The following is a 12,526-nucleotide window of genomic DNA, read 5'->3' as shown; positions in this document are numbered from 1 at the left end:
GCCACGAGTCAATGGAATAAAGAAGTCTCAAGCACCAAACCTCCACTTAGCAATGTAGTCGTTAAAGATGAAAAAATAATGATTACCATAAAAATCAAATAAAATAGTGATCCCTGTGGAATAATAATGCAAGAAGCTGGGTCAGTACGTGAACACTTATCTCACCCTCATTAGAAAAAATTCATGCCAGAAATTTGGACTCAGACGAGTTGGATCTTCTCCCTGAAATGGAAAAGGGTTATACATGTAATTCAATTTCTTATACCAAATTTTTACCGAGAAAAGGTATGAAGCGAAGAGTTTTACCCTTACCAAGACCAGATGTGCATTTCACAAAAGCCCTAACACCTGTCATGGCTTTTTTAGACCTGAAGAGTTCCCAAAAATTTGAGAAATAGACCATGATACCTCAGGAATGGTTAAAACAAATTAGGTGATTTTCTAGTATACTGGAACACAGAAAGCCCACTGTGTTATCATCTTGGACCACAAGTTCAGTAACGCAGTGCCTTACTTGTTGTTAACAATGTCCCATAGCTAGAGATCATGAACAAGTGTTGTAAGGCAGGTGATACAAGTATGTATTATTATCATGCTTATCTGATTTTGCTACAAAATCAAAACAATTACAGATAAATACATAGGCAGAACTTGCTCCTCAGTTATTTGAAGACCCTGAATGTTGGTCCAGTTGGGGTTGAAACTGCAACCTCAAACGAAAGTAGTATGCTGCACACAATTATTGCACAGCATTGAACTGAACTGTTTTTTGGGGTCTGTAAAATTAATTGTGCGGAAGACTTTTCAGTAAACAAAGAATATTATAATTTTCCATAAAAAATTTTCCAATTCAACATGACCACCATGTAATCAAATCAAATGCGCTGGAACAAAACTATATACAACCTTGATCACAAGTTCATAATTTAATTGGCATGGATTTGTTTACATTTTTAATTTAAGGTGTCTCTGGCTCAAAGCTATCAGTGGTAACAACCACCGAACAAAATTCAGTTAATCGAGTTAATCATTCCCGCAAGGATACTGAGTTAGGAAAGAACATGCATACATGATCGAGGAACATTACAATGATTTTTTTCCATAGTTGTCTCTATATTATACCTTGAAAACTCATCATAGATTCCCACGATCTTCTCTTTTACCGGCTTCTTTGGTGATAAAGGTCCTGAATTGATGTCAGCCATGGTACAAACCATCGCATTTAAAAATGCGCCACAAAACCAGAAGGAAGCGAAATGATGTACAAGCTTAATTCAGGAACTTCCTCATATCGACTCTTGTTTCGCTCCACAGACAAAGCTTTTTGATTTGCAACAGTTTACAGACGACCAGTATATCTTCAGAATACTGAAAGCCGATCAAAAGTACAACAGAGGTACAATTATCACGCAAAATATTGTCCTTTTGTAGAGAAACTTGACAGAATGAATCGAAAATCAAGTAAGAACTTGTCTGCTGCGCACTGGCACTATTGAAGTTATCCGCTGACAATAAAAGTTACGGGCGTAGTTAGAGCAGAGACACAATATTACAAAATACATAACGTACCTATAGTCCCAGCTTATAGTGTATACAGATAAACTCTTTATGCCACTAATATAGTTCGCAATACCTATGCCTCTTTTTACCCTTTTATGTCCTCTTGTATAAGATTATTTCATCGCACTACTGAATTACGTTACCTGAATTAGTATCATAAGGGGTGTAAAAAGTAATTACCATTTCGAATGACAACCGCAGACACATCGCACATCACGAGACTTTAAATTTCCCAGAAGTCTGCATTCGCGCCAAAAACTCTTTACACGTGAAAGAATGAAATATGGCAGACGAGTGTTCACCAAAACTTTGAATCTGGACCTCTAGAGTGGAACAAGAAAAATATGGGTCTTACGAAGAGCGAGGCGTTTGATATCCTGGAACTTCCTTTCGGTATGCCCTTCTTTTCTGATGCGTTTGTTCGGATGCCTTTCTACAAACACCTTAAAGTTTCGTCGGGCTGCACAACTTGTTTTGATGACTGGAAAAGATTTTGACCCTCATTAAAGTGATGTAGGGTCGAATGATCAGATGTAATCCCTCCTCCCTCCTTCATCTGGTTACTCTTCTATCTTTATTATTTGTTTAATTTATTATTATTTATTTTCATTAGTTATATCCTCTGTAGACTTTTTCTCGAAGCATAATGTTTTGACATCGATCTGTAGCAGTCACAAAAGCGTGACGAGATGAGACATTCGCGACTGTTCGCTCACCAGATAAACACATTCTTTGAAAACTAAGGCAAATATTGACAGTTTTTTAACGGATACTATGAATGTCGCTGTAGGAAGTGGAAAACTTGGAGCTGTTTGGTCCGAGTTTTGCTCCAATTCGAGTTCAACCCACAACAGGAAGTAGGCATTTGCTATTGTTTTAACGTAAATAACCCCTTTGTTTATTTACACTCAACTTCCTCATTAACAGTACTATGAATGCTCCTCTGGGTTTGATTCTGTATTCACAAAATTAATGCTTTGTATTTTGTAAAGTGTATAGTGTAATTATATCGAAATCTTTTGATCTTTGACATTGGAAAAGAGAAATCAATTATTTGTCTGCCAGACATGCATGATAACCCCTAAAATTGAAAGCTCTGGCTAAGTATAGTGCGCTAGTGAAGGACAAGTTAGAATACTGTTAATATACAGGAGAATAAGCAAGTTTCAAAGTCAAGGATAAAAAAATCATTTATGCACAAGATCTTGATCAATATGAGAATCATTATCACTTCAGTTTGTGGAGTTGGGCATCCTGTTGTCATTGATGACTGCATGGTTATTGTTTCTCTTGGTGTATTTGTTGGTTCAGAATCCCCACCACTGCCACCATGACGATGTAAAGAGATCATCAACACGGTGGATAAGATTTATTAAAGCATTGAAATATCAGTTATTAACTTGACTACATGAAAAGCAAAGGCACTCATGGTCGGATGTTGCAGTGAAACAAGATCATACCTGGATTCAATTTTTAGGTCAATCAACGGATCACATACATGTATCAAGGGGTGTCTCGTTTTAATGATGTACGTAGATGAATGAGGGGGAGGGGGTAGGGTCAACATTCAATGTCGGGGTTCAATGTTGGGACCCAACGTTGAACTTTTATGACCTCTCTGGTTCTTAATTTGAACTAAGTACTACAAGGACATCTTGTAATGTATTTTTAAATATTAATCAGGTGCTAGAGTGTTCAATGTCATCACTTGATAAAGATTCTGTCAGAGAATCAATGGCTTTTGCCTACAAACACATTTGATTCTGAACTCGAAAAGTTGTTTAATTTCAATATGTTTAATTTCAGGAGCAGGTCATGAAGACATCAGGTCGAGTTACAAACGTCTTGCATTGAAGTGGCATCCTGACAAGCATAACAATAGCGAAGAATCAACTAGAGTAAGATCTTGGTTTGCCTCTTGTAAATTATGTCTGTTATGTTTATTTCCAACAACAACAACAAAATGATTCATTTTAAAAATATTCAGTATTTTAAGAGCACTGCTCACGACAAGCAAAGTTATTCAGAATGGGTAGCACATGCAGACTAACTGATGAAAGCTCATGTTTACATCAGAAACCCATAAGGGTTGAAACGTGTAAGACGCGTTCACAGCTTTCGAATATTCAGTGCGAACTGATTGGTTGAATGTTTCATTGCTAAGTACCATATTTGGAAACCCCTCGCTCTTGTTGTTCCAAATATGGTACTTAGCAAATTGAATATTCAGAAGCTTGTTTCCAAGCACACAAGGGGCCGTTACACGTTTCAACCCTTATGGGTTTCTGTTTACATCAATAATACTTTTGTATAAATGTTCATAAATAGAAATATAAGAATAGACGGCTTAGTGGAAGCTGCTAGATTAGACTTTTTTGTTTGTTTTTGTATTATAGATGAAAGGACAGGTGAGACACTTTTCAATAAAAAATAGTGTTTTGAGAACTACTATTTCCTGTGTAAGTTACCACTTCATGGTGAAATTCTGTCAAAAACCTGAACTTGCTCTTGCTTTGAGAAGCACAAAAAGGCCAGTGAATGGAGAAGATAAACTGGCAAAATATGTAATAATTATTGTTTAGGACTGTGTGTTTATTGCAGCATCAAATTCCAATGTCTCTCTGAATTTTTAATCAGAAATTTCAAAACGTATCCTCTGCGTACAAGCGATTAACCACAGAAGACTCTGATGATGAAATTAACTTGTCCCCTGTAAGTATTTGGGTGTGTCATTATTCCTGTTGCCTTTGTGTATGAGTTGCTACTACTACTGCTGCTGCTGCACAACAACTGATATACAGTGAATTGAAAATAATTCTTGCTCTAAAATGAGGCTTGGTAGGCTAATTTGCACATTAGCAAAAGCATAATAAAACATGTGTCATTTATGAATAAGGTCTTCGCAGAGAATTCATCTCTGAATTTAAGTCACCCACAACACAGATGAGGGATAAAAAGTAAACTTATCATTGGGTCGATTCCAGTTACTGGTAACAATTTGGTGATACTACACTGGTAACCATACAATTTGAAACAACAAAGCATTTCATGTGTACATCGAACTGCCACATGAGTGTATGACATGAAATTTTTTATTTTTGGCCAAGCACACAAGTCTTTACATTACCTTTGCCATGCTAAGGGTGTGTTTGATTGACCCTATTCCAGAATAAGAATATGTGATGTTTTATAGTGGTATGTTTGGCATTTTGAAGCAACAAGGATAATAAAGATATGTTTAAAATAGCATTTTAGCATGTGTTTGACAAGTTTAATGTGAATGTCCGTAAAAACGAAGGATTTCTCACTTCTATGCTACGTGTATTCCTACTCGGGAAAATGGTCAATCGAACCCGAAGGTCTGCTTTTTATCAGCAGTTACACTAAATCCAGTTCTGGTTCTTCCAGCTTTTTTAGTTGACCCTTAGCTGTATGACAATGAAAGCAAGTACATGTACCGGTAATTTCCAGTTTTTGACAAAACATCTTCCATAGGTATTTTTGAAACTGTAAGACCACTCATTTTGTACTCTCTGTGGAAAGATCTTCCCTCCACTCAAACTGTCATCAACCATCGGTGAATCGTACAGTGTTCTCACCAGGCTGCGTTCTTGCGGGATTTGTGTATAAAAATTTGAAATCGGTGCACAGTAATCACTACTATGGGCACAGAAATGTTTGTAAAATAATTGTTTATGCATGTAGTTCATCGATGGTTAGATTGTTTTTTTGAACCAAAAGAAAGAGGAATATCTTAAGTTTAACTTGGCAAAAAAAAAATTGAACCTGTGAATCAAACAGGACATTGAATGTAGTAGTCATCTTTAACACGCCAGAAGACTGAGGCTAGTTTGTGTTCACAATACTGGCCACATTTACTGAAGGCTCAATTCTCAGAATATTCACTTGGGAAGTCGCAACTGCAACAAAAAATATTGACATAGATCTTTTCAAGCCCTAAAGTTCCAAGGTTGGATGTACAGGAAGCCGAATCCACCTGTAGAAGACAATTCTGCTTCGTTATCGACATGTACATGTAGCAAGAAAGATCTTCATGTATTCCAAAATGCTTGGAAGATGAAACAAGGGTGGCTGGAAAATTTAGAAGAAAAAATTATACCTTGGAAAATGGTCCAACCTTTTTAGGGGATGGCTCCTAAATTTGAGGGTTATGGGCCATCATAACCCCTTAAGAAAAAATTCTGGTAAGAACACTGCTCATATCATTTCCAATAGATATCCCACAATGGAGAGTTCATCCGTACACATTCAATTCAGGCCACAATCTACTTGCTTATTTTCCCACGGCCTCCCTCACATCAAGAATGACACATGACCACTCGGGGAGCTCCAAATGGTCATGTGAACAAGTTGAAATTCAAATGTGATTGATCGTTTTTTCCAGGGTGCAATCAGTTTTAAATTAGGTAGTGATTTTGGTAGTGTATGACTTTGTATAAGTGAATTTAATGAACCTACCCTGTAACTACTGTGTACATGTATGTCAAACCAAAATGATTTTTCATGATGGAGGAGTGCTAAATATTACGTACCTTTTCATTTTACTAATTTGGCATATTTCTTTCAGGCTGACATGTTCGACCTCTTTGCCCACATTTTCTTTCACCGAAATGGTAAGTTGACAGTTTCAAGAAAGTGAAATCTTTATCTATGTAGACACATTTTTGTTTGTATCATGATATGTCAATAATGACTTTCTTTTTGTTTTTGTCCAGGAATGTTCCATCGTCACCACGGGATGTTTGATTCAGATGACAGTTACTATAGTGATGATGATGATGACGACGACGATGATGATGATGAAGATGATGAAATTCTTCAAAATATAGCTCGCAGTTTCAGAACAAAATATGAAAGAAAACCAACTGAAAAAGGTAATACCAAACCTTACTACTTATGTAATCACCTTTGCACAGCCCCCAACCCCCGTCTGAGAGCAACTTAGGTCTTGCAGTAGGTTTGTATTTACCAAAGAACAGGCTATTGAGTTTGTTAGGGTGCGCATTGCATTATTGGATTTCTTTTGGAAAATGAACGCTAAACCTCTAAATATTTTGCAAAGGTTTTCTTTGCATTGCAGTCCCAAAATAGAGAGATATTGGTTTCAACAAGAAATAAAGCATAATTCAAAATCTCTAACAATGGAAGGCTCAAGAATATTGACGATCCCAAGTTGCACCATTCAAGTAAATAATTGTCAAGAGACTGGGAACATTAATTTTTACCATGGGTACCAGAGATTACAGTATTTTTTTTCACAGTTCAACTTGTCAAATCAATTGTCACAACATTATTTTATCTGTTCTTGTGAGGATCTTAATCTGTTGCTTTTCTTTTTGGTTTGAGTCCTACATGTACATTGTATATTTTGTTTTATTAATGTCTTTTTTGTTTGTAGTTGGACAACCTGCTCATAATTTAACAGACTCGGTGAGTTTGGTCCCATTACATTTAGTACTGTGAAATCTGTGTTAATAGTAATTGTCAGAAAGGTGACGAAGATGGCCAAGTTGTTAAAATGAAAAAGTGAAGTAATTTTGTAGACTAATGAAGATCGATCTTGCTATCATAATAGGAACTAAAGTCTACAATTTTTTTTGTCCTTTTTTAACAGGAAGCCATGAAAAATGCAAAGGAACTTATAGAAGAAGAAGAAAAGGGGAGGAAAAAAGCAGAGAAGAGAAAAGCTAAAAAAAAGGTACAATCTCTCAATAGTGTTATCAGGGTGACCCAAAAACACTGACCCCTGGTCTATGGACCACCCTACGGACTGGGTCCGTGGACTGCCTTAGGGACAGGTCCACAGACTACCCCTTCAGACCCCCTCTATGAACCACCCTAAAACAATGCAGAAATAAAAGTAAATAAAATAAAAGAAATAACTGAAGATTTGACTTACCGATTGTCTGGATAGACCACTCGTGTTGGGAAAATCAGTCTTGGAGTTGTGCCTAAGGTACAGTGTGCATGTATATAAATCACATAATTATTGCCACTTCCTGCTGTGGACCGGAGTGCTTCGAAAAAATAACTTAGTTCAATTTCCACCATTTTGTTTGGAAGAGAGAGACCATGAAGCCTGGGGTAAGTTCATAAACCGGCAGGAGAATGATCTGAACAAAATGGCGTAGGGAAGAAAATACAAAGTGAACACAAATAGAACTTAGTTATTTTCAGTCGTCATTGAAGAGCTCTGGTCCACAGCGAAAGAAGTAGTACTCTATGTGATTAATATACACTGCGTGTGATCCTCAGCCTGAGCCTTAGCCATTAAATTTGTGGAGCATAGCAATTGAGATTTCCCCGACACGAGTGCTCTATCCAGATGACAGGTATGTCAAATATTTACTTGTTATTTATTTTACTTTATTTATTTTTATTTCAATGTTGTTTTGGGGTGGTCTGTAGAGTGGTCAGTAGGGTTAGTCCATTGACATGTCCGTAACGCTGTTTGTGGACCCCATCTGTAGGGGGGTCAGTGTATTCTGGTCACCCATATTGTCATGTTGCATCAATGCCACGTTTTTTCCTTATTAAATCCAATAATAACAAAAAAATGTCTTTCTCCATTATTAAAAGAGAAGTAAAGAAAAGAAGAAAGAAAAGGAAAGAGAACAAAAAGCAAAGGACGAAAAAGAAAATATACAGGTGCAGGAAAATGTTATCAGTAATCAACAGTAAAGTGATGTGTTTTTGCAGTTGAAAATGATTTAAAAGAAGAATCTGTTGTATTGAATGTTCCACAAGTGATGGCATCTTTGTTAGTTAACTAATTAATTTCTTTAATTACTTTCTTTCAGGGAAAAAATAATAAAAAAGCAAATAATGTAGCAGGTAGTAAAATACCGTCTACAGATGAGGATAAAAAAAGAATACAACAACGACAAGCTCAACTGTAAATAACAATACAAAATTATCATATGGTCTCAAAGAACACACTGTGAATAGCTCAACAAAAGTACGGTCAACAGCGAAAAAAGGATCAAATACGTCAAAAAAGTAAGTGACTTTTTCAAATCTTCATGGACGATTCTTTTTTGTTTGGTGTGTTACTTTGTCTGATAGTTCTTTGGCAATAATATTATTATTTTTAATATCGTTGATCTTAAGTCATGGAAAATATTTATTAATAATGTTTTTCTGGTGTATGAACATGAAGTGGTGGCACAGAGACCGATGTTAGTCACCTAAGTCATTTCTTTGACTGATCCTCTAGTTTTAATTTTTCCCTTGTTAACTTTTTGTTTTTGTTTAAAAACCTCAATACTGAGGGATTCCACAGTGTATGAGTGAAATATTATTGTGTCTATCAGAATTTCATTTCTGTCATATCGGTCAAAGGTCATACCGAGGTGCATTGTCAGATAGAGGATGGGAATTTGTGGTTGAGAATCGGCTTGATGGCTTTATTTTTTCTCTTTCTGGGCCATCATTTCTTAGGTCATGCATGCTAATAAAAGTGTCTACGTGTTTTTTTTTAGAGTTTAACAACTTCTTACTGATATACATGTACTTGCCCGGACAAATTTTGGGTCCTGTTCGTAAGCAGCAGGTTATGCTCCACTTGTTTGCCTTTTTGCCAAGGGTGGTGAAACACATTGCAACTTTGTAACTAATGCCACATTATGAGCTGAGACCACGAGTCACCCTTTGCTCCTTGCTAACAACCATGCCAGCAGTGAGAGACCTTTGTGAGATACATGAGAATTGAGCCTGCAATCGTTTCATCGAAAATACTGTGTGGTCAAAGAAGGCACCCAAACTAGAGATTTCATTGCTGAGGAAAGCTGCATATTACATGTTATTCCTTATTTTCTGAAAGTTTCCATTGAACAAAAAGCAATCAGAATGAAAGTACATTCTTTAATCACTCACTGAAAAACTGTCCCCATTAACCCTTTGATGTCCAAACTGGCCCAAACCGACTAGACTTAGTATTTTACTGTCTAACGCCAGACGATTCTACTCGTCAATGGGGAACCCCTGGGAGTCAATGGGTTAAATTATTATACATGTAACATTTGATGGTATTCATGAAAAGACATTTATTAATAAAAACTACACTCGTCCAACGGATGACCTGTAGAGTTACATGTACTCGTCCGGATGGGTTTTTTTAGTCGTCTGGGACAACAACCAGATGACTGCAAATTATGTGGATCCCTGTGATACTGTTTAACTCTAAAGAGTGTGCCTTACACATGTATGTACATTTATAAGCTGCAATTTCTAGAGATAAAGTTACGATGCCAAAAACTTATTATTAGTGCAGTTATTGTTCTTTTGTAAAGAAATGCACTCTACTGTGGGGTGCACAGGCACTCAAACAGCCACCTTCACGTAACCTAGTCAGATTGTTAATTAAAGATTTTCTGTGTGTTTCAGACAAGATAATGAAGATTTATCTGGTGGGGAGGTCTGTCATCCATTCATATTTTTTGTTCTTTAAGCAATTTTATGATTTAAGCTAAAGCTTTCCCCACCCTTGGACAGGATTTATGATGCCAATACACCATTAGTTTTTTGTTCACCAATAGATAACCATCTTAAACAAAAAGAGAAATTAAATGGGTTTGTTATTTTGTTTATTACTGGGCTACCCCCCCCCCCCCCTCCCCCATTTAGGGGCAGGCCAGTTACAAATTTAGTTGATCCTTAAGCTTGGCATCACAATTGTATTCCCGTGGGTCATTCGCTATGTTCTACGATTTCATTGGCCTTCATATGCTCCCTCAGGATGTGTAGCTTATGCAGTGTGATTTCATTGGCTTCAATGGGAAGTGAATGATATATGCGTCACAACATTGCACATGAAGTCATGAAATAATGCAGAACGTCAACAATGTTGTCGATTTCTTTGCGATGTTGTTAGAGTATTCTGTGATGAGTTTAAATCGTTTTTATTATTCTTCAAAGATCGAAGGAGACTTTCCTTGCAGGGTACTTCGCTTTAGAAGCTGTAACACAAAGCGCACATGCGGTGAAAATGGTGTTTGCAGACCACCATAACTTTAAAATGCTTTCTTCTCCACAAAAGCCAATTCTCAGGATTGCAAGGTCTGGCCCTCAATCACTCACAAAAAAGAGAGCTGTAACTGCCTTTTTTAAACATGTTTTTATGGGGTAGCTGAGTTAATGCTCAAGATGCATTCTTACAAGTGTCTTCTTTATAGGAGCCTTCATGGGATACATCAAGTGCTTTCTTCGCAAGGGCAGCTGGCCGCAATCAGTCACCGGCTCCAACCACTAGCCAAACAACGACAAAAACTAATAATAATAATAATTCTTCAACGAATAACGAGAGCTCGCAAACTGTTAAGAACATTTCCAGCCAGCCACCATCATCAGAACAAATCGATCCAGTGGTTTTACGAAGCAGGCAAGTAGCAGGTTGGTAGATCTGTGGTTCTGTCAATCAAAATTCAATAGATGAAAATAGTACATGTATAAGAGAGCAGAGATGTATCCAGATTGCGTCCTGGCACGCACTCGTTTTTCTTTTGGACCCACAGAATATAGAATCAAGGGTCCAATTGGATGGAAAAAAAATAGAATGTTTATGCAAATTACAAACGCCAGGAAAAACAGACGCACAGCATATTTCAAAATGAAATTGAACATTCCCAATTCTCACTATGAAGAAATGATCGAGTTCCTTAAATTTCAAGGTAAGCTGTTATTTTCGGATTTTTGTAGTCGAATGGTTTCATTTTGTCAATGACTATGTCCAAGCGTGAGGAGGTCTGTTTCATGTGTTGCTTGACATTATCTGAGCTGTTTTCTTAGTCGAGACAATCGGCGACACTTTTGATGTGCCAATGATTAATTTAATATTTCAGTTGAAGTTCAGTTTGTTGCATGCTTTCCAAGCGAATTTCAAGCATACACCTTATTCCAAAATGGCCACCATTTTAGTATACTTTTGTTTCCATACAAATTAGGCCTTTGCATAGCTTTCAAATGTAAAATTCAAAAGAATATTTAACCTTGAACGAGTCCAAAAGGGCCAATTTGCATGGAAACAAAAGAATACTAAAATGGTTATCTTTAAAGTGGTACTATGATCAAAAAATCATTTCCTTTTTTTCTTCTGATTTTGAAAGCGTGTTCACTTAACACCTAACTGGCAAAATTTTGAGCTTTGAATTTTATCCAAAGGCTGTTTTTTTTTAGTGTAAGGTTTGAATTTCATGGTCCGCCATTACTCATGTTCAAAACTGGCCGATTGGACCTCAGAGGGTTGGATCTAGAGAAAATGACGTCATTTACTCACTAGCTTAAAATTTCAGCGTGTAAACGCAATTTGTTATATATGCAAAACACGGGTTGAAAAGTCTGAAAGCCCGAAACTCCCGTGCTGCATAATAATTAGGCCGCTTACACACGCATTGCATTCTTAAACTATTGAGTGTTTGACGTCATTTTCTCCTCAACCCAGCTCTCTCAAGATTTTAAAGTTAGTAATGGCGGACCAATAAATAAGAAAATCCAGCTTAAATAAACAGGTGTCTTTTTAAAACCAGAACTTAAAACTTGGGTGAGTTAGTGTTTAGTTAACATAGTTTTGAAATCCAAAGGAAAAGCAAAATTTATTTTTGGTCATAGTACCACTTTATATGCATAGCCTCCTTGATATAAATCCTAAAAAGCCTAATTTAAACCATCAAGTTCATCATGTCAACCTGACACTTACGCTTTAAGCTCTACATTCTTTTTAACACTCTGTAACTCACTCAAATATGTATTTCTTGTCACTTAATCATATTTAATTATGCATGTTTCGCCTAGTTGTTATATAGTCCTAATGGTTTTTCAAATATTCTGTAACTGACGATGATGTTTGTAACATCGAAACATGTCTTCGAAATTAAAAGATGACGTAACTTTCTTAAAGATAACGATTTGCTTTCTGCTGTCTCAATACTAAAATGGCGGCCATTTTGAA

The 12,526-nt window shown here is 36.6% G+C and overlaps 1 pseudogene; it reads left to right on the top strand.

The window, feature by feature from the left end:
- Positions 1-1,813: 1,813 nt before the first annotated feature.
- LOC138043876 (uncharacterized) overlaps positions 1,814-12,526 on the top strand; it is a 19,494-nt pseudogene continuing 8,781 nt past the window's right edge.

The sequence above is a fragment of the Montipora capricornis genome, chromosome 3 (genome assembly GCF_036669925.1).
Source record: "Montipora capricornis isolate CH-2021 chromosome 3, ASM3666992v2, whole genome shotgun sequence".
NCBI lineage: Eukaryota > Metazoa > Cnidaria > Anthozoa > Scleractinia > Acroporidae > Montipora > Montipora capricornis.
The sequence above is the reverse complement of the archived record's forward strand: the minus strand, read 5'-3'. Positions and strand labels throughout refer to the sequence as shown.